We start from the raw sequence: 21951 nt of genomic DNA, 5'->3' as shown, positions 1-21951 counted from the left end.
CTTCATTCAGAAAATTAGGTGAATATTAAATAGTAAAATAAAAATTCTATGCTTCTGTGATAAAAATCCTACAACAGAAATAGAATGCTCCTTTTACTTTTTATTTCCCAATACTTATGTTTGAAGACCTGAAGTTGATCTTAGTACACAGTTTAGTGATTAGATCTCATATGAGCTATTTAGTATTCCGTTTTTTAAAAAATTCAGAGAAACATTTATATGAATAGTACGTTCATAAAGACAATGCTCTTTAACACATACTCAGAATCCTGGAATTCTGGTGGGGCACAGAACGAGGAAGCAAGAGGGCCTGACTCTGACCAGAAAAAATATATATATATATTTATTAATATTATATTATATATAAATCTATAATATATATATATACTAATATATATATATATTATATTTATTTCCTTCAGTCTGAATTAGATGTCTCTGAATTTCTATTCCTATTCCCTTGAAAAACTAGACCATGCCTGACTCTGATTCATAATTTTGGTAGGAAACAAAAGACATGGCAGTCAAACTCTCAGATGGTTACTACCTCTAAAGAGAAGTCTCTCATCTGATATTTAGGCTGAGAAGGCTTAGCAGCACATTGAATAGTTAATAATATGCTGACTGTATTTTGGGAGTTGAAACTTGGTTATAGTATTAAAGTGGTTTTGCAACTTTGGCCAAATGACTTCAGACAAGCCATTTCAAAAGTCTGTATCTCAGCCACCTTATAAGTAAAATTAGGGGTTTGGAATGGACAATTTCTAAAGCTCCTTTCAACAGACATAAAAATGCCAGTAGCGAGCCTTTTAAGACACACAAAAGACATATTATTTTCTTTCCTTTTCATATTAATTTTCCTTCCACAGGCAACCAACAGTAAATTCCAGCATCTATAGCAGGCAATAGCCAAATCTTGAAAATAGAAAATAGGAAAATAATGGCAATCTAAAGCAATATGGAAATCTGATCTGACACTTTAAAAGGGCTTTTTATTTTTATTTTTTTAATACAACTGCAGTGCTCTTTGTCTCATAATACTTAACTCTGAAGTATTGCTACATTCTGATGGGGTAAGAAGAAATCTCTCTTGCTGATGAATGTTTCTGTAATTTTTAAAAGTGGTTTTCCAGTGATTTTCAAAGACAATTTCAGCAATCACAAAGAACATATCATGCAATCCAAGACTATAAGAGTGTATTTGTTCTTCATTATTTAGGAAGAAACACACAAAAATATTATAATAATTTAGCACTGTTTGGCTAACTCCAGGTAGCAAAGACATTTGGAGATATATGAGCCAATGAAATACTGAAAAGCAGCATCATAAATTAAAATTATGGCCTTTCTTTCAATAAAATACTTTTTTTTCTTTCCTTTTCTTTTCCTTTTGCTTCCCAGGAGTGAGAATGGTAGGAGTTTGACTATGAGCTTTTTCACAAGTATTGATACTAATGATTGTGATACTTGATATAAGACTATAATTCTCCATGTCCTCTTGAGTTAAGATCACAACTCTAAAAGTCTGTGGAAAAAATATTTTTCACATATCTACTCCTGACAGATATCCAGGAATAAAAAAAATCCACATTTTAAGTGCATAACACCATAAAAAATCATATATATATATATATATATATATATATACACACACACACATATATATCTCAGATAGATCACATCTTTACAATCACATATAAAGCCATAGTCTAGAGATGATTTTTTTTCATCTCAAAGATGAAAAAATATAAGCATTGATATATTAACACTATGGCATATTTTAGCAGTTTATTTCATCTGTGAAGTCCAAAGCTCCCATATCGGGTTAGTATCTGGCTGTATTGAGGTTGAGGAACGTTGCTGCCAACAAATCTTAAAGATCTTCTCCAATTTAAGCTCATATGCAAAATAAAGAACGATGTTTTAAACATTTCATCCATCCTAGCATTGGCTTTTTCCTTACTACCTATTCACATAAATAATTAAAATTCATGTTGATATCTGAAAAAGGAATATTAAAGAACCTAAGCTTTATTTTTCATGGTAGTGGGAACTCGTTAAAGTTAATTAACTCTTTAAAAATGCTTTTAAGCGTAAGCAGTTATATAACTATCCTTATTTTCTACTCAGTTATATAACTATCCTTATTTTCTTATTAGACTATTAGAATAAAAAAAGAAACATAGACTAGAACATTGAAATTTGAGGTACAGCATCTCATCACACTGTTTCTATTCATGAACCGTGAACTTTGAGGGTAATAAGGCTTTTATGTCATGAGCAAATATGGCTGTCAATACTCAGAAAGAAGTTTTGCTTCTCAAGAGCAGGCTTCTCTTTTATTTTTATTTGCTTGCTTGGCTTTGCACAAGGCATTTAAAAATCTATTGAGTAGAAAATAAATTGCATACATTGGTTGTGCAGTCATAGGAAACTTAACTTGCTGAAGGACTCATATTTAACATTGATACAAAGTTAAGAATGTGATAAACTAGAACCTGAACATATTACAGAGCTTTAGCTGAGATGCTAAGAAATGGACTGGAAACATTTCAAAAATATGCATCATGGCAAGGTTAGTCTTCCACTACTGAAGGGATTAAAACATATTCATATCTGAAAATGATCTAGTGGGTTATGGTGAAGGACTTATATAAACTCTTAACAATATTTAGATCCCTACTTCTGCTATGATGTTTCTATAAATCCCAAGTGACTGCTGCTGCTTCTATCTCTAAATAATAGGATTCCTCTGAACTCTCTTTTCCTCTGGATTAGCTATGATAAGAACCTCTCTAAAATGAATTAGGAGTGAAACCAACCAGTCACTTCCCACAAAGGCTCATGTTAGTAGATTACATCATTTAATCACTAAATGTTATAGGTTTGTTCAAGCCCATAACATTGAATAAAAAGACTTAAATCATATGACAAATATTTGACAAGAGCTGCCTTCTTACATTGCCCTTGAAAGTTATTTTGATGAGCTCATTATACTCAAAATAACGAGTTTTCTTGTTGATTGTGTCAACTGTACTTTGTCACTGATTCAATAATTTTCTTCAATTATGGAGAGAAATCCCATTAACTAAGACAGTGTAATCTGAATTAACGAAATGTATGAATTGTAAAATATATTAAAGAAACATTTTCCAGGAAAGAAAGAAAACACATCTAATACTCAAAGGCTTTATAAGCAATGTTACAGACATTGCAGTAAAATCCTCTACCTTAATTTTTCATTTGTATTCCCAACAATCCTGCTGAGGACGTCCATATTTTAGCAGTGAGGAGATAAACTCAGAGAAGATAGGAAACCTAGATAGGCTCACTCAGCTAGCATGAAGTAGAACCAGGAGTTTCTTATTCCTACAGCCCAGACATTTTGATCTATACCATGCTGCAGTATCCACTTTCTCATAAATGTTCCATTTTATAGTGTATCTGTCGGGTGATCTGGAAGTCAAAGATATTTGAGGAGAGAAGAGAAAAATGTTTCATGTAAAGAAATACTAAGAAATTTAAGTCCTTTTGGGTAAAGTCATATTTAGAGATGAGAATTCTTCCCTGAAAGCAGTTAGAGACAACACAGAGACAAGTTCCAGAAATCAAAGCTCATTTCAGGGGGATAATAGAAAGGAATCTTACTGAAAACCAGCAAGATTTTGACTTGCTTGTGTTTGAATGAAACAGGGACACATACTTTATATGAGAGAACCTTAATTTTTAAAAATTCACCCATTGCAATTATATTCCATGATTTTAAGTAAATTTATAGAGCTGTGAATCCACCCTCACAATCCAATTTTATATTTCCATAACCCCCCCATAATTCCTTGGAGTCTCATTTGTAATCAGTCCTGCTCCTATGCTAGGCAACCTCTAATTTATTTCTATACATTTGTTTTCTGAACACTTCATATAAATACAAGCGTACATATTTTGTAGCTTTGCATTTGTTTTCATTTAGCTTTTTGCAGATGACTTTTTTTTTGACTTAGCATAACGCTTTTGAGGTTCATCTATGTTGAAGCATATATTAGTAGTTCATTCCTTTTATACTGAATAGTATTTACTTGTATGGATGTACCCCATTTTATTTATCCATTTGCCAAACTGATGGAAATCTGGATCGCTTATAGTATGGAGTTATTCTGAATAATCTGCTATAAATATTCATACACCTCTATTTATGTAGACATAGTTTTCATTTTTCATGGGTAGATACCTAGTAGTGGAATTATTGAATCATAAGGTAAACTTATGTTTAATATTTTAAGAAATTACCAAACTGTTTTCCAAAGTAGCCATACCATTTTACATTGAAAGAGCTTTGATTTTTATCTTTGGGGTTAAATATTTCAAACTCACCTACTAATATGAATAGATCTTCTTTGAATATCTAGAATTTAGATGCTAAGCACACCATTGAAGACTCAATGGTTGTGTTTCTCCTCGTTTCCTATGTTGAAGCTTTAATCCCCCAGCATACCTGCATTTGGTTATGGGACCTCTAAGGAAGTAATTCAGCTTAAATGAGGTCATAAACTTATGTTCCTAGTTAGATAACATGAGCATCCTTAAAAGAAGAGAAACCAAATCATCAACAAAATGAAAAAGCAGCCGACTGAATGGGGGGAGAATATTTGCAAATCATATATCTGATAAGTGGTTAGTATTCAAAACAAACAAAGAACATATACAACTCAGTAGCCAAAAACCAAACCATCCAATTAAAAAAATGGGCAGTGGATCTGAATAGACACTTTTCCAAGGACATTCAAATGCTCAACAGGTACATGAAAGGGTACTTGATACCACTAATCACTGGGAAATGCAAATCAAAACCACAATGAGATATCACCTCCTACCTGTTAGAATGGGTGTTTTCAAAAAGACGAGAAATAACAAGCGTCAGCAAAAATGTGGAGAAAAGGGAACCCTTGCACATTGTTAGTGGGGGTGTAAATCAGTGCAGCTACTGTGGAACCTAATATGGTGTTTCCTCAGAAAATTAGAAAAAGAACTACTATATGATTCAGCAATTCCATTCCTGGATATTCATCCTCCAAAAATGAAAACACTAATTGGAAAAGATATACAGGCATCCCCATGTTCACTACATCATTATTTACAATAACTATGATGTGGAAACAATCTAAATATCTATCAATGGATGAATGGATAAAGAAAAAGTGCTATACATATACATATACATATACATATACAATGGAACATTTCATCCATAAAAAGAATGAAATCTTTCCCTTTGCAATTCCATGGATAGACCTTGAGGGCATCATGCTAAGTGAAATAAGTCAGACAGAAAAGAATAAAAACTACATTAGTTTCCGGTGTACACTACAGTGATTCGACAAGTCTATGTGTTATGCTATGCTCATCACAAGCGTGCCACCTGTCCCCACACAATGCTATTACAATGCCATTGATTATATTCCCTGCGCTGTACCTTTCCGCCCTGTGACTTATTCATTCCACAACTGGAAGCCTGTGTCCCCCACTCCTCCTCACTCATTATGTTCATCCCCTTAAATCCTCTCCCCCCTGGCAACCATTAGTCTGTTCTCTGTATTTATGTGTGTTTCTGCCTTTGATTTTACTGTTTGTTTCATTTTTTAGATTCCACATGTAAAGGAAAGCCTAAGCAGGCTAATATATACACCAACAATTTATTCAGGGACACAAATGGGACAGTTGAGAGCTTGCAAGGTATCAGAGTTCCAGGGAAGAATCTTTCTTCACTGAAGATCTCTCAAAAAACTAGTGGAGGTTTGGAGTCTGGAACTTCCTCTGAAATATGAGTAACTAGATTCTATCATACAATTTCTTTCTTGTATTTCTCTCATATCCTTAATTATAAAGCACAACAAGCAGTTGTGGATTGAAGAAATGATGGTGCTGAGGTTGGAAAACAGATTATAGTGAGTTAAGAGGCTGAAATAAATTCCTGATGCCATATCTGCCATTGTGGTCCATTTGTAGATTTTTTTTTCTAGAAATTATCTTGTTCTCACAGGCATCCAACTGACTAATTATATGCAAACAATAAGAATCAAGCTTCTGCCAAAAGAATTAGCTCTGTAGCCAATAGCAAGTTACTTTGGCAGGACAGATGTATTCATTAGCATTAAAAACACTTAATTTTTTATTCCTGAATTAAATACTTGTAACTAATTTCCAAAAGGGACAACTGAAGATATAAAGAGAGAAGACAAGTGACCCTAGGCAAAGTATTTGATTCTTATTATTGGAAAAATAAAGCTTAACCTTATTATTTTAGGAATTGGAATTCATAGAGAGAAAATAATGTTATTTTTTTAAGCTGCACTGCTTTCATGAGATACAGGGAGGCTTAGTAATGATGTTTTTGAAATAAAAAGTGTTTGGATCTAAGAAAAGTCCTCTGGAGTACATATGGATTCGACTAGATATCCAAGAGTAAAATTAAAAGAGTAGTCAGTTGAAGTAAATACTTTGGAAGCATTTGCTGGCAAAGTATAAAAGTCAAAAATGAACGTGACACTGGTGCATGGTCAAAAGCAAAGTATGTTTTATAATTCAATAATAATTAAAATATGGAAGAAATTAAGAAAAAGAAAATTATCTGAATTTGAACTGTTGCCAACAAGACTACTACGGCTCCAAGCTCTTCCTTAGCTGTGTATTTTAGACTCAGATAATATCTAGTTCTTAAAAATAGTTTTTTATATATTGAGTACACTCATGCCATGAACTTCTACATACATTATCCAGTTTAGTTATCTAATAAATACTCCCAAAAGAATCCTGCTGTTTGCATTTTTTTTGCCTGTTTCTTAGAAGTGAGAAAACCAGGAAAAATAGTGAGGTGTGAGAAACCATCACCATTCTCTGGACATAAGACAGTGGAAATGAAAACAAAGTGGAACCTACTTACTATAAACAGGTGTGGTCCTTTGCTCCACCTCCACCCAGGCTTTGATTCTGATTTTCTCTTAGTAAAGTATCTAAAGCAAATGTACTAAATCCCTAGTCGTGTGAAACGGGGTATGACAACCCAGCAGGAGAAAGAACAGAAACACAAAACATGGCCTGAGGGTTCACCATTTTGTGCTGAATGTTACAAGACTCTACTGAGGGGACGCTAGAACGAGATCAAATCAACATTATAAACTAATTGTTTTGTTTCTGATTTCTCTAAGGGAAATCCAAAGATAATAAATACAGAGCAGTAACAAGCATAAGAAATGAGAACTGCTGACTAGAGACGTTCTTTCTGCCATGATGCCATAGTAACTGTTGAAGAAGTCCTCTGTGGACGGTAATCTAAATGCTGCTAAAGTTCATCTTACTTAGATAAATTTACACAGGGCAAAGCGCTACAAAAACATTACTTGAAATCATTGTACTTTCCAGTGAAAAACAATAGCAAAATAAATGTGAATAAATAATATATATATATTAATATAATAATAAAAATAATAAATAAAAATGGATATAAAACACACCAAACAAAAGTTGCCTGTTAGAACTTACTCCTCACAAACGATTCCTCTTTCTAAGGAAGAGGAACTTTTTTTGAAAGTTAGAATGGATGAAATTCTATAATCAAAGATTCAAAATGAATTTAATTGAGATTAAGAAAAAACAGGGAAAATAATCTGAATATAATAGTTATGGTCCAAAAGGAAATTATGAACATCTATATATTAATAAAGAATTCAACTGACAAATGAAATTAATAAATTTTCCTTTTTCCATAAAGTTTATTATTTGAGAGATTAAATGATACTCTAAAGAAAGGTATTTCCTTTCTTTTATGCCATGCATGTCAGCCATATAGAAATAATTAAAAAAATAATTTTCAAGGTGCACATGCTCTATCACATCAATGATAACTTGTATGTTGATTTGCATTTTGAATTTCCAATAATTTATATGCAAAATACACATTTACATTAAAATAACCTTAAGTTTCAATTGCCTTAAAGCACAAAATGTATCAACATAAATTTTGAAGATTTTCAATGACGATTTTATAGAACCAAATAGCATTTTATAAACATAAAAATATGTGTAATGAAATTTTTAAGGTTGATATTTCAAATGTATGATAAAAAATACATATTGTATATCCTTTGTGGAGATTCTTTTTTTTTTTTAAGATTTACTTATTTGAGAGAGAGAAAGAGAGAGAGAGTGTACAGCAGGGAGGGGGACAGAGAGAGAGTCTGAAGCAGACTCTTCACTGGGCAAGAAGTCTGATTCGGGGCTCGATCTCACAATCCTGATACCACCACCTAGTCAAAACTAAGAGTTGGAAACTTAAACGGATACACCAATCAGGAGCCCTCTTTTGTGGAGATTCTAAATGGAGGTAAAAGCATTCATTTTATATGAATGTTTGCATTTATATATACAACCATATTTATGACCTTCTTCAGATAATATTTCTTTAATAGGAGAACAGAATCACACGTCAATTGAAATATAGAAAACCAACATTTCATACAAGATCAAGTCATAGCTATGGATTAAAAATTTATTACACTGAAACAATTTTTCTATCAATAAAATTACAAATAATTTACCATCAGTTGTTTTTTTAAAAAAATCTGTTCAAAGATACAGAAAACTATATTAACATCTATTTATAGTATCTTTTCACTACAGAATTCAAAAAGCCTTATTTTATAATCACTTATTCAATCTAAGAGAATTTTTATTGTTTTTTTTTCTGGAATAAAAAATATTTCTGAAAATTACTAGGTAGAGGATTTCATTTTGATGTGTTTATAAGACATCTGAGATTATGTATAATAATAGAAGATCTTAACTCTGTGTAAAGACTGAATTGTGCAGGAGAGCCTTGATCCTTAAACGTTACTTTACACTAGTATTTCCCAAAATATGTGCCATGAACATCTACTTCCATTTCGATAATACTGGTCTAAACAAAGTTAAGTAGGCATCATTGAGTCACAGTTTTTACAAGTCTCTGATTTAATAATATGCTTTGTGACTATGTAGTAGTGTGTATATGATATGCAGTCTTTTCAAAAACTAATTGACTCTAGATTCTCTTTCATTCTTTCACAAGACAATCTTAAGTGATTACTGTAGTATATATAGGTCTACTTTGAGATTGTAGATGTAGGCTTTCATGATTAAGAATTTTAGAAGTAACAAAAGAATTTTAGAAGTAAAGCAATGCCATTAATTGTAATTTTGGGTGTAAAAGAAAAAAAGTTAAGTAAAACACTGCAGTTTATTTTTTTTAAAGATTATTTATTTGAGAGAGAGAGAGAGCAGGGAGAGGGGCAAAGGGAGAGAGAGAGAGAGAATCTTAAGGAGATTCCCCCACTGAGCATGGAGCCAGATGTGGGGCTTGATCTCACAACCCTGAGATCATGACCTGAGCTGAAATCAAGAGTCCAACACTCAACGGATTGAACCACTCAGATCCCCCCAAACACTGAAATATTTAGATCAAGGGGGCTATGTAATTTTTTTAAGTATGTATTTTCTAGTTCTCCCAATTTAAGTTCCAAATGTAATATCATCCTCATGAACACCTTTAGTGGCCAGGTACCACCCTCTTCTACCATTCTCCATTAAAGGAAACAAGATATTATTGGAGAAATGGCTTATTCGAGATCATGGGAAGGGAAAGGACAAAGCAAGTCTCAAAAATCTTGTGCCAAAAATCAAGGAAGCTGTCAAAGATTGATGTAGTCATGTCAAAAAATTATAGGACAAAACTTGTAAGAATTTTATCAAAGTTGGGATAATCTGAACATCGAACACAAATGATTTTAATTGATGGAGATCATTGATTCTATGAAAATTGACTTAATATATAAAAACACTGCAAGGGGAAAGCATCAAAAGCATTTATTATTACCATGTGAAGCAGCTATTATATCAACTCCATGACAATTATTAGTAGAGAAAATTAATTAAACATGTAATCTGCCTTTTAATAGAAACAATTCACTGTTAACCAAATAGTTTTATGTAAGAATATTTGTTAATAAAGGCAAAATAAATAATAAAATTAGAAAATTATCATCTTACAATCTTTAGTAAAACTAGTGATTCGGATGAGAATCATAGATTATCATAAAGCTATTAGGTTAGTGGCTAACAAATGCAATTTGTGCTGATTACCACTGTTTATGTTCCTTCTCTTTCAAGATGCATGGTGGTCATAACTTTCCCAGTCCCTCAAGGTTAGGCATAGTCCTGTGACTTGGTACAGGCATGAAAGCAAGGGTAACTTATGGGCAGAAACGCGGAAGAGCCACTCCACACTTGTCCATTTCATTTTTTCCCTGCCTTGGTGATTACAAAGAGTGCACTGATATGCAGATATAATTCTGAGTCACTCTACAGTGGAAAGTTGCAGAATTTGAATGAATAAGAATTTTTTTTTTTCCATTTTAAGCCAGTGAGATTTTGGGATTATTACTGCAGTGTAACCTAGTTTTTCATGACTATTATAATGGGAAATTGAACACTTGACTGTGCTAAACTAACATCATAGATACAATTTTCTAGTAACGAAGGAAAACATCACTATTCAATGAAGAGATCAGAATCTCATTATCCTCATCAAATGATAAATCTTAGAATCATTGATGATATTTCTACTAGGTAAGAAGTGCATCTGATGGAATACAATATGATGCATATATCATTAATGTTGTATTCTAGCCAGAAAAGCTTAATATTAACATATGATCAGACCTTAAAATTTAACTTCTAGTTCACAGGCTATTCAGGGGATAGAGGAATATGTTAAATGACACCACATATCCAGAAGGTAAAACTAATGACAGGACAACCGGCCTATTTTCTTCATCAAATCAGTGTTGTGGGGTGGGGTGGGGGGATTTGCCTAATGGCTTTTTTAAGTTTTTAGGCATGTAAGGCAGTATGATACAGTGAAATACAGGCCAGTAGACTTTCTTATGTTGCTTATCATCATATCCCTGGACTGTAAGGGATCATCATATCCCTGGACTATATTCTTAAATAGAGATGTTGAGTAAATATTTTATAAGGATGAAAGAGATTGGAGCTTAGTCTGAGTCCTATTTTTTTAAAGATTTTTATTTATTTATTTGCGAGACAGAGAGAGAGTACGAGTGGGGTGAGAGGCAGAGGGAGAAGCAGACCTCCTGATGAGCTCAGGGGCTCCATCCCAGGATTCTGGAATCATGACCTGAGCCAAAGGCAGATGCTTGACCACCTGAGCCACCCAGGTGCCCCATATATATATATATATTTAAAATATGTATAGTATATATATATATATTTATTGATTTATTTGAGAGAGAGAGAGAGAGCATGTGTGTGCAAGAGACAATGAGCAGAAGAAGAGGGAGAGGGAGAGGAAGAAGTAGACTCTCCTGCTGAGCAGGGAGCTTGACGAGGGACTCTATTCCAGGACCTTGCTGTAATTTTGACCTTCGCATCTATGGGTAGCAGTTAATTACCTATAAAATGAGTTGTTTAAAGGCTTTTGAGGATATTTTCAGCACTATTAAGCTGCAAAACTAGGATATTTAGTTATTTACATTACTCTTGCCATTACTACATTTGATGCTAGTAATAGAATAACCTTTTGAGAAGAGTCAACCATTCTGGAACAGGAAATATTTATTTAAAAAGTAGAGAGTGTCTTCATTTCCAATTGATATTCCAACAAGGTTTTTGAGAACCTGACAAGTTAATTTTCACATTTATATTGAAGAACAAAGGGCAAGAACAGTCAAGATATTCTTACAGAAGAATTAAGTAAGGACCATGAACTACCACATAGGAAGATTTATTTTAAAGACATATGTTTGTACATCAATGGTGAATAGACTGGAATAGAATTAAGAGCCCAGAAACAAACCTATACATGTGTAGAAACTTGACAAAACAGTTTTATGGTACATAGTAAGGAAGGATAGTATTCTCAATAAATTAGGAAGAAAATAGAAAAATAGAAAATAGAAAATTACACCCCTAACTAAATAATAATCATCATCATGGTAGATTAAAAATTAAAATGTTAAAGAAAAAATTATAAAGATTTATAAAGTAGCATAAAAATATTGTCTTGGGTTATGGAAGAACTTCTTAAAATGCTGAAGACACTAAACATAAAAAAAAATTGTTAAATTAGATTACACTGAAATAAGAACTGTTCATTAAAAGATACAATAAAAAAGAGTGGAAATAAAAGTCAAAATCTGGGAGAAGATATTTACAACACATAAATCTTACAAGTTCATGGCCAGAATAAAGAAATATCTCCCATGAGTCAATAAAAAAGATAAACAATCCAATAAAAAAAAATTAAATTTGGCAACTAACAGGTGCTTAAAAAACATATGCACAAACATCTAGAAAACCCAAACTACAGAGAAAACCCAAACTGCCAATACACTCAATTGAACACTCAATTTCATTAGCAATCAGAGAAAGGTGTAGAACTTCAACCACAATTGCATATATCCTATTAGCAAAAATTAAAAACTATCAAGTTTGGTAGAAGATGATATTAAAGGAAATTGTCATACATGCCTCCATGAATTGATACTACATGAGTCCACTTAGCTTAACAGCACTGGAAACTAGTCACTTGTGTCAACATAACTATTTATTCCAAAAAAAATTTGTTTATGAAGACTTTAAGCTAATAAATAACTTCATTGTGTCAAGAAATTTCTACAAACCAACATGTCCAGACAAATAGCCTACTCTTCCATGCAAACACAAACTTCCCTGGGTAATCTGCTGCTCACTTGGACAAACAACTCGTTTATAAAATAGTCTTCCCGTTATTGTGTCCACCATCCTTAATCTATCGTCATGAATTTTTCCCATTAAAATTATTTCTCTGAATTAGAACGCTCACCTTAAAATTTAAGTCTAGACACTCAAATCTTCTATTAATATTTCCTCCAGGATATTCCTTTCTGAAATATGACTAAGATTCAGTCAAGTTGTTGTCCTCTCTTTGTGAAGTCAATGTAATAACTTTTGCTTAATCAGTAGACTATTCTGGTGGTTTTGGGGGGACTTGACAGTCAATTATCCCAGCAATTTAGCATTACCTAATAGGCTTAAACATGAGTCTGTAATTCCATCCCTTGGTATATATCTTAGAGAAACTCTTATAGAAGGAGACTTGTACAAAACGTTCTTAATAGTTGCTGGAAACAAATGAAATAGCCATCAACAGTGAAGCAGTATATAACCTTCCGTATATCTACACAACAGAATGTTTTACAGTAATAAAAATAAATTACAATTATACCTACCAATGTGGATGAGGAAGAGGGAACTTGGCTTCTCTTCATTACCAGTCAAAATTTGTAAAACTTAAAACCCAGCTAACACATGTCTTTACTTATTCTTCAAAATCAAATACACCTTTGTTCTTCTGAATACTGTAACTCCTTTTTTGAATATTTGACTGATAGAAAATATATCATGTAGAGATGTTCAAAAAAGTCCGTGTTATATTAAAAAAGCAGTAATCTTTTTTTTTTGCTTTAAAATCCCTTTATTATTTCCCCAAGTCATCTGACATAAAAATTATAGTTTTTCCTACTCTGAAATAATTCTGTTCTCTAAGATTCTCATCAGTCTCTTATTCATGCTTTTACTATGTGGTCCCATGTTCCCAGTCACTTAGTGTTTTCATTCTGACATATCTCTCTGGTCTTCATACCCTCCTTCAATCGGGCTATCACTAATCTGAATTAGCCAAGATTATTAATCAAAGAAGTTATGATGAGCCACAATTTCTTGATCTTGCTTGGTGTCTTTCTTCCAAACCAGGGTTTATAACAACTTTACTTTCTTTTTCACATAAGGAAGTCAGGCATAACCCAATCAGCACAATTATTTCCCTGGTCACAAGAAAAGACTCAAAATAAGCATGATGCCAGTTCAGAGTGATAAGATGAGGGTCCGTTTTGCTGGGGCTTTCTAGAAATCAGCAGTATTGCTCTTCTGAGAAAGTCACCAGAGGACAGATCTTCTCTTGCTTTGACAGAATTAGGTACAGATAAGATTCTAGGGACTGCTCCGAGCATTTTCTACAATGGGGGAATTCCGCTGGTGAAATGCCCAACAGAGAGAAGGGTAGAACTAAGAGGATAATAGAGAAGTAGATCAAGTGCTGCGTTTGAGCCACTCCTGAAGCATGCCTCTTTAATTACATGAGAAAAATAGAATTATTTTCTTTTTATTGAACAAGTCTGCATGTAGTTCTTTATTAATGACAAACGCAATATCCTAATTGGTAGGGACTTTTTTCACTTTTGAAGAAAATATTTCTAAAATGGATTACCTTCTTCCTAGCTATCTTAAAAGTCAGTAATGATAAGGGTCATAATTCTTTCTCTTGACAACTAGAAAACATAATTATGACTGTTCATTATTTTATTTTAGAAAGCGGAATTATTACTATTTGAGCCTCCACTAATGGTCAAGAACACTATAATTTTAAATGTAATTCATTCCTAAACCTTAGCTTATAATATCAAATAGATATATTAGTAAATAAATCATAATTAAGTCTAACTAAATATTATTCTATCACAAACAAAAGTTTTATTTGCCCTTCAAACAAAAATCTGTTTGATTTATTCAAATCCAATTCTCACCCGGTTCCTAAAATTCAATTTAATATTGTTAAAGTATTAGTATTTGTGGAATACATTCATTCTATCCTAAAACATCAATTGCTGTGAACTCTTTGAGAGACACTGCATAATTAAAACGCTGGCTACTAAATGACAGAAAAACTGCAACTTTTAAGTATTTTCAGTATTACACCAATAGCTGCAGACTACATAGGTCCAAGGATGATTTAAAAACAAACAAACAAAAACAGGATGATATTCAGACTGTCTTGGAAAAGAGGACATACAGGCATGCATATATATATATAAATCCAGAGTTTTTCAAGGAATAATATGGAGAGTAACGAGCACTGAAAATTTGTATCATTGATTCATTCATACCACATGATGGGTGTGTATGTGTGTGTCTGTGTGTGTAAGGGGATCTTTTTTTTATCATAACACATGGGGACAATGGTTACCATCCCCAGGTCGCGTGAGCATCATGATCAAAGTCCATTAAAATAGACTCGGAAAGACTGCTCAGATTCTTCTGGTTTGTTGTCTTATATTTGATTTTTTTAAATAAGTGGTTATTGCCTGGGGCTTTTAAATCTTCTTATTATACAGAGGCTTTATTTCAACAACAGTTTTTGGGAGGACATTTGACCTGCCTACCTAGAGCTAATCTGTTATCCATTGACTGGATTGTCCTTTGCCTCTGTACTTCTGCATCACTTCAAGGATGATATTGTTTGAGAAAGGGTGTGAAAAGACAAAGAATCTCATGTTCAAAGTGAGGGGCAAATGAAGAAATTGACATTAAAATTCACTTTCAATTTATTGACATTTACCAGAAATAAGAAGGATGTATTTAGCTCAGACAAAATTCAGAAGTGTTACTTTATGGGACGAGGCTATCATAATTTCCTGCATCACACATGAAAACTTTCCAAAGTAGGTTGACTGTGTCTTTATAAGATTTCCGTATTATTTATAGGTGATCATAGAGCTTCCTATCCTGATTTATATCATTAGCATATTTATGTTCTGCAATAAATACGTGTTAAAATCAGTCAGTGTATATATTGAAGAAAAAATGTATGCTAAGAGAATCACAGCTTTTCTCCTTCTCTTAATGTGCAATATTAACTCTTTTAATTTGATGAGACAGAAATATCTATTTTGATGATGAACTACCCTTTAAAAAGGGTGTCAGGTTTGACAGGTGTCTATTGTGTAACAATTTGCTTTTGAGTAACAAAAACAAAGACAAAAAAGAGAAACTTATAGCATAAGGTATGCCTTTAGAAACTGTAATACTTGTGCCATATAATGAAAAACAATAAACCAAACCTCTCTAGGCAAGAGAAAATATAGTCAGCACCATTTCCAATTTCAGTAAATGAAGATATTGAGTTTAATTATACATTTATGAAGAAAATGCACACCTATAAAATTTCCTTTTCAAAGCCTACAAGGTTGGTTTTAATATCCCATCATTTCCCTTGAGTAGCCCCAACCAACATTCTTTATCACAAAGTACAATCTCTGCATTGAAAATACATATTTGGGATATTTTCTGGTTTAGCTCATGTCATGAAACACAGTGTAGATCCCTACGGAGACATCTTGCATCTAGTAACAACAATTTGATATAGCAGGAAAAAAATTTCAAAGTATTTTTTAAAATAACAAAACTCTTAAATCTCACAGCTTCAAAATAACCTCAAATGTACAAGTCTGATTAAAGCCTATCATTATACTTGCTTTGCTAAATAGAATACAGTATTCTCATATTTCATCCAAATAATATATCAACATTAAAGATACTTGGAAGACACTCAGATTTGCTCATTCAGATTAGAAATCGGAGCCAGGTTTTTAAGCATTTAAAGAACTGTACCAGAAATCTATTAGCTCACGAATACATGGCTGTGGGATTCATGAAACTGAATAAAAGATATCCGGTCTCTTCCTTTTTCTCTGACTTTACATAAGGGCTACTATGCTATGATTTTTAAGCAATAGCTTAGAATGACATCTCCAGAGACATAAAATCCTTCTGTATTTTAGTCTGCCTTTGTGTCCTATCGTTATAAAATCAACAGATTCTTTTAGCGGATTGTTTTCAGTTGCCATGCTCTGAGAATCTTAATATCACAACAACTGGTACGAACATAATTTATTAGTGACATTTAGAAATAATCACGGATTCATATTTTGCAAATTATGTGTTTAAAATAAATTAGCAGGATATAACTGTATTAGTCAAAGTCATTCTGGTTATTACCTCTAAATGTAACTAATATCAGCTGAAATGGTTAAAAATTAGAATTATTTAAATGTTTTCCATTATTGAAGACACCACCACTTGCCTTTATTCACACCACTGCAAAATTGAGTTAAAATTTATAGCTATAAGTAAGGGCAACTATAACTACTTTGTTAGAATACAAACTATATAAGAATCACTAGTCCTGACTTCCAGGCTTTATACAAATGCTGCCTTATTCTGCAATTTAATCTCACTGCGATACTTTCTCCACACGCATAATAGGAATGAATACTATATTATTCCTATTATTTTTCTCTTTGGAATATTGCAATATCCAAATAATTTTATAAAAGATCTCTATTTTGACATTATATAAGAAAAGGAAGAACTGCATATACATTTAAAAACAGTATTTTAAAACCCCTGTACTAAAAATGTATTAATATTGCATATCTTACAATAATTAAAGAAATATTTTTTTTCTTAAATTAGATGGAAAAAAACAATGATATGACTAGTAATTGGTATTTCTTAAGGGAGCTCACCTGCAGAATTAGGTCATTTGCTAGTTTCCATGGTACCACATGTGTAAGGTACTTTTCATTTTCCTGGATGTATCATTCATACTCAGAGATTTTAAAGTATAATATAGAGCATTTGGGGTTCCGGAGGAAAAGTACAATTAATTCAATAATGCAATAGATAGCATCTTTCCTCTCCTTCCCCAAATGCTATATATTGACACTTGATTTTAAGCCCTTTCCTTTTCAACATATCTATAGTGTGTTGTTTAAAAAGGGTTATCAATCATCATTTATTGAGTGTGGATTATGGCGAAAATTCATCAAGAAAATGCTAATAAAATATATTAAATCCAAAAGGATATAAAATAAATACAGGGTGTTACATCAATTAAAAGTAGAGCAGGGGCGCCCGGGTGGCTCAGTCGGTTAAGCGTCTGCCTTCGGCTCAGGTCATGGTCTCAGGGTCCTGGGATCGAGCCTCATGGCTTCATGCTCCTGATGCTGTTGGGCTCCCTGCTCAGCTAGGAGACTGTTTCTCCCTCTGCTTCTACCCCTTCCTTCCCGTTTGTTCTCTCTCTCTCTCTCTCTCTCTCTCTCTCTCTAATAATAAAAAAAATGAAATCTAAAAAAAAAAAAAATGTAGACCAAAGAAATGGTTGACAAGTCATGTGAACTCTATGGATAATGGCAAAGAACTGAGGATTGGGCATAAATGAAGAGAAAAAAATAATTCTAAAATTCCAAACAATTGGTTCAGAAGTTACAGTGACCAGTTGACCAGGCAAATACACTTTTTTCCTGGATTTTTAAATATTGTGGTAAAATACACATAACATAAAATTTGCCACCAGTCATTTTTAAGTATGATTGAGTGGTATGAAATACGCTCCTAATGTGTAACCAGGACCAATATCCGTCTCTGGAACTCTTATGCCTTGTGCAAGTTACAAGGTATAAAACTGAAACTCTATACCCATTAAATAAAAATGTCCCATTCCTACCCCAACCTCCAATCTATGTTTTTTTTTTTCCTCCTTGGTTTCAATTACTTCAAGTACATCATATACATGGAAACATATAGAATTTGTCAATTTGTTATTGGCTTATTTCAACATGGGTGAAACTCTTCAAGTTTCACCCATGTTGTAGCCTGTGTCAAAATCTCCCTCCTTTTTAAGGCTGAACAATATTCCATCGTATGTATACACCCCATTTTACGTATCCATTTATCCCTCCACGGACACCGGGGATGTGTGCATGTTTTGCTATTGTGAGTAATACTGTTATCAACGTGGGTATACAAATATGTTTTCAAGACTCCACTTTCAATTCTGTGGGTATTTACCCAGAAGTGGAATTGGTAGATCATATAATTCTATTTGTAATGTTCTGAGGAACTGCCATAGTTTTCCACAGCAGCTACACCATTTTATATTCCCACGGACAGTGCACAGGGGTTTCAATTTCTCTACATCCTCGTCAACACTTGTTATTCTTTGTTTTGTTTTGTTTTTAATAATAGCCATCTTAACGGTGTGAGGTTGTGGGGAAATATGCCTTTGAACACTTCCTCTTTCTTATAATGTGTCTTTTCCAATGGATCCCATAAACCATTCTAGCCTGGGTCATTTGTCCTCTCCCTGTCACTCTTGCTCCTCTGCATGAATATTGTCAGGGCAACATTCTTGCACCATCGGTAATGATGAAAATGTTCTATGATCTGCGCCATCCTATGCAACCCTTAGTCATATGTGGTTACTAAACATGTGAATTGTGGCTAATGATATTGAGGAAATTAAGTTCTGGTTTTATTTAATTTATTTTTTAATTTAAAGCTACATGTGATAAGTCGTTATTACATCAGCTAATGCCTTGGATTCTATTTCTTCCTGAGCTCCAATCGTGTATCCAACTGCCACCATGACAGATTTGTCTAGATGCACGAAGTATCCAAAATTCCGCATGTTCGATGCTAAACTCTATCACTTTCTTCAGCTCAATGTCCAATTTGGTTAATTCAATAATATTAACTTTGCCCATAATGGAACTATTCAAATTACCCTATACTCTTCACTCTGCTTCATGTCCCATATCCATTAAATCATGTATTCTGTTATTCAAACCTAAAAAAAGTCTCTTAAATCTGCCTTTTGTTATTGAAAGTACACATCATCATTTCTCACACAATATTACCAACAACCTGCTTTTTAAAGAATTCTCAAGGGTAGCTCATTGACATTAAAGATGAAGTTAATATTTCTTAAAGTCTTCAAATGTCGCCTTTTGGTGAATTTCTCAAATCTAGTCAGAAGCATAAACTCCATCTTCATTCTCCTCATAACTTGTTCATATCACTATCACCTCTTTTAGTATGTTACATTGAAATGATTTCCTTACCTGTTTACTTCTTTGGACCCACTCCCATGTAATAACTGTTTTTGTATTTCAAGTGTTTTGCTTCATCCTTGGCTTATAATAGGCTACTAAAATACTTAGATAACTAATAACAATTTATGAGCTAAATGTTGAAGATTTAGAAACATAACTAGAAAAGTCCTAGGTAGAGAGGGAGAAATAAGCCTATTCCAAAACATAAATCCATGGAGATTTTTATTCACTTATTAAAAGATTAGCAGCTCAGATTTATATTGGTATTTCATTCATGTGTAGTCTTTGGAGAAATTAGTTTGGCTTCTATGATAATTAAAAAAACAAGTACTATTTTTAAAGGTAATTATAGAAGATAAGAAAACATCTCCAACATCAAGACAGTATGTCCTGCCCTTCGGCAACTTTATACTATACCACCTGACTGTCATTGAAGCAATGATGAATTACACCTTTTAGCATCAATATTGAGTCTCTCATTCATTACTTTCTTAGGTTGCATGCTTTATATCAAAAAGACAAATGCCGACATAAATTCATACTTTGTAAAAAATATATTTTTAAAAAGCTACAGGACAGCATTGGAAAGCTACATACTAGGACTCATAGCTCTTATCCCATGTGTGAGTGCAGTTTATTTATTTTCATTTTTTTATTCAGAAAAATAACACCATTGATAGACTCTTAACTTTTTAATACTTAGGAACTATAATTTAATTTTACATATGTCTTATTTGGGATCTATAGCAAAGGCCTAGAATGTAAAGTTACTCATTTGTGAAGGATAATAGATTGCATTACATGAACATTTGTATTAGATGTATATGCTTGTTATATTTATTTAATTAGGCAAAATAAATATGTGATTGTGTTATAGTGCCATGTACTGAATTCAAATTTTATTGGGAGGAATAAGGAATAGTATCTTCAATATTTCAAATTACTATAGATTTCTTTAAAACGTTTTATAATTGGTATATCAGTAATTGTGTTTTATCATTTTCTAAAGTGTTTCTCCCATTTCACATCAGCTTTTCAGAATTCACAGCGACAGAACTTATACATAACTGGATCTTTTTATTCAAAATCCATTGGTAATTTCTATAATATCTCACTGTTATGTAAAAAAGGAGTGTACTAAATACATGATATACTATGATAATACCATTATTATTCTTACTGAAAAAATATTCCAAAGGCCTTGATCAATCTTTTACAAATTAAATTATATATTCTCTTTGTACACACTAACCTACCAGTGTATTCTCAGCATTTAATCAATTAGTTTAATTGTACACTTTCATATCTAACTTATGCAGGTAAGAGTCTACTTTCAAGACATCAGCACTCATACTTTTTATTGTGTTAATAATTATACTCAATTACATCCATTATTGCATTTCCAGAGAAAATGTATACGTTGTCTTTCAATCTCACAGAATCCCAGTGAGGAAAGCCCTTATGAGTGTATTCCTTTTTGATGTAGAAAATAAAATAAAGTTTTACTACATTAAATAATAAGTTGATAGCCAATGTAGTAAAATCTGGGCTCCATATATCCATATATCCTAGTCAGCTCCACCATATTTTTATTTTTATTTGGTTGTTGATCAATGAAAATTTGACCTTAAAATAAATTATTTATTAAGTACCTTTTGTTATGGTTCCCTAGTTTCTCCTACTGGTAAACTAAGATTGAACTTCTGAAAGCACAGTTTCTTCCCCTGGCCTATCTCTCTAACATGAATGGTCACCATAAGTAAACATGATGATTAGGGAAACAGTATCAACAGTAGATAAATATATTTGGCCATGAAAAGTGCCACAGGCCACTTACTTCTGCACTTATGCATGATTTATTTCTTCACAGAATGTTTTCCATCATCCATTTAATGGGTTAGTATCTGTTTACATGTGAAATAAATTTGAAAATAAATGTGGAACTGGTGGTAATGTCTGTGCACAAATTTGTGTATTCTTTCAAAAGGTCTCTGACTTTCTGTGTTTTACACTAAGTGCTGACTTCATAAATATGTTCAGCCTATGTCCTACTCTACTCCACTCCCTTCTTGTCCCATCCCTACTTCCCAACATGCTCTTAGAAGTTGTGGAGTGGCCAAGACATCACTGT

The 21951-nt window shown here is 32.8% G+C and overlaps 1 protein-coding gene across 5 annotated transcripts in view; it reads right to left on the bottom strand.

The window, feature by feature from the left end:
* The window catches only part of NAALADL2 (N-acetylated alpha-linked acidic dipeptidase like 2), an 880805-nt gene that overhangs the window by 119780 nt on the left and 739074 nt on the right, over positions 1–21951 (bottom strand). The window lies entirely within an intron of this gene.

The sequence above is a fragment of the Canis lupus genome, chromosome 31, assembly GCF_048164855.1.
Source record: "Canis lupus baileyi chromosome 31, mCanLup2.hap1, whole genome shotgun sequence".
Taxonomy (NCBI): Eukaryota; Metazoa; Chordata; class Mammalia; order Carnivora; family Canidae; genus Canis; species Canis lupus.
This window is presented reverse-complemented; position numbering and strand designations above follow the sequence as displayed.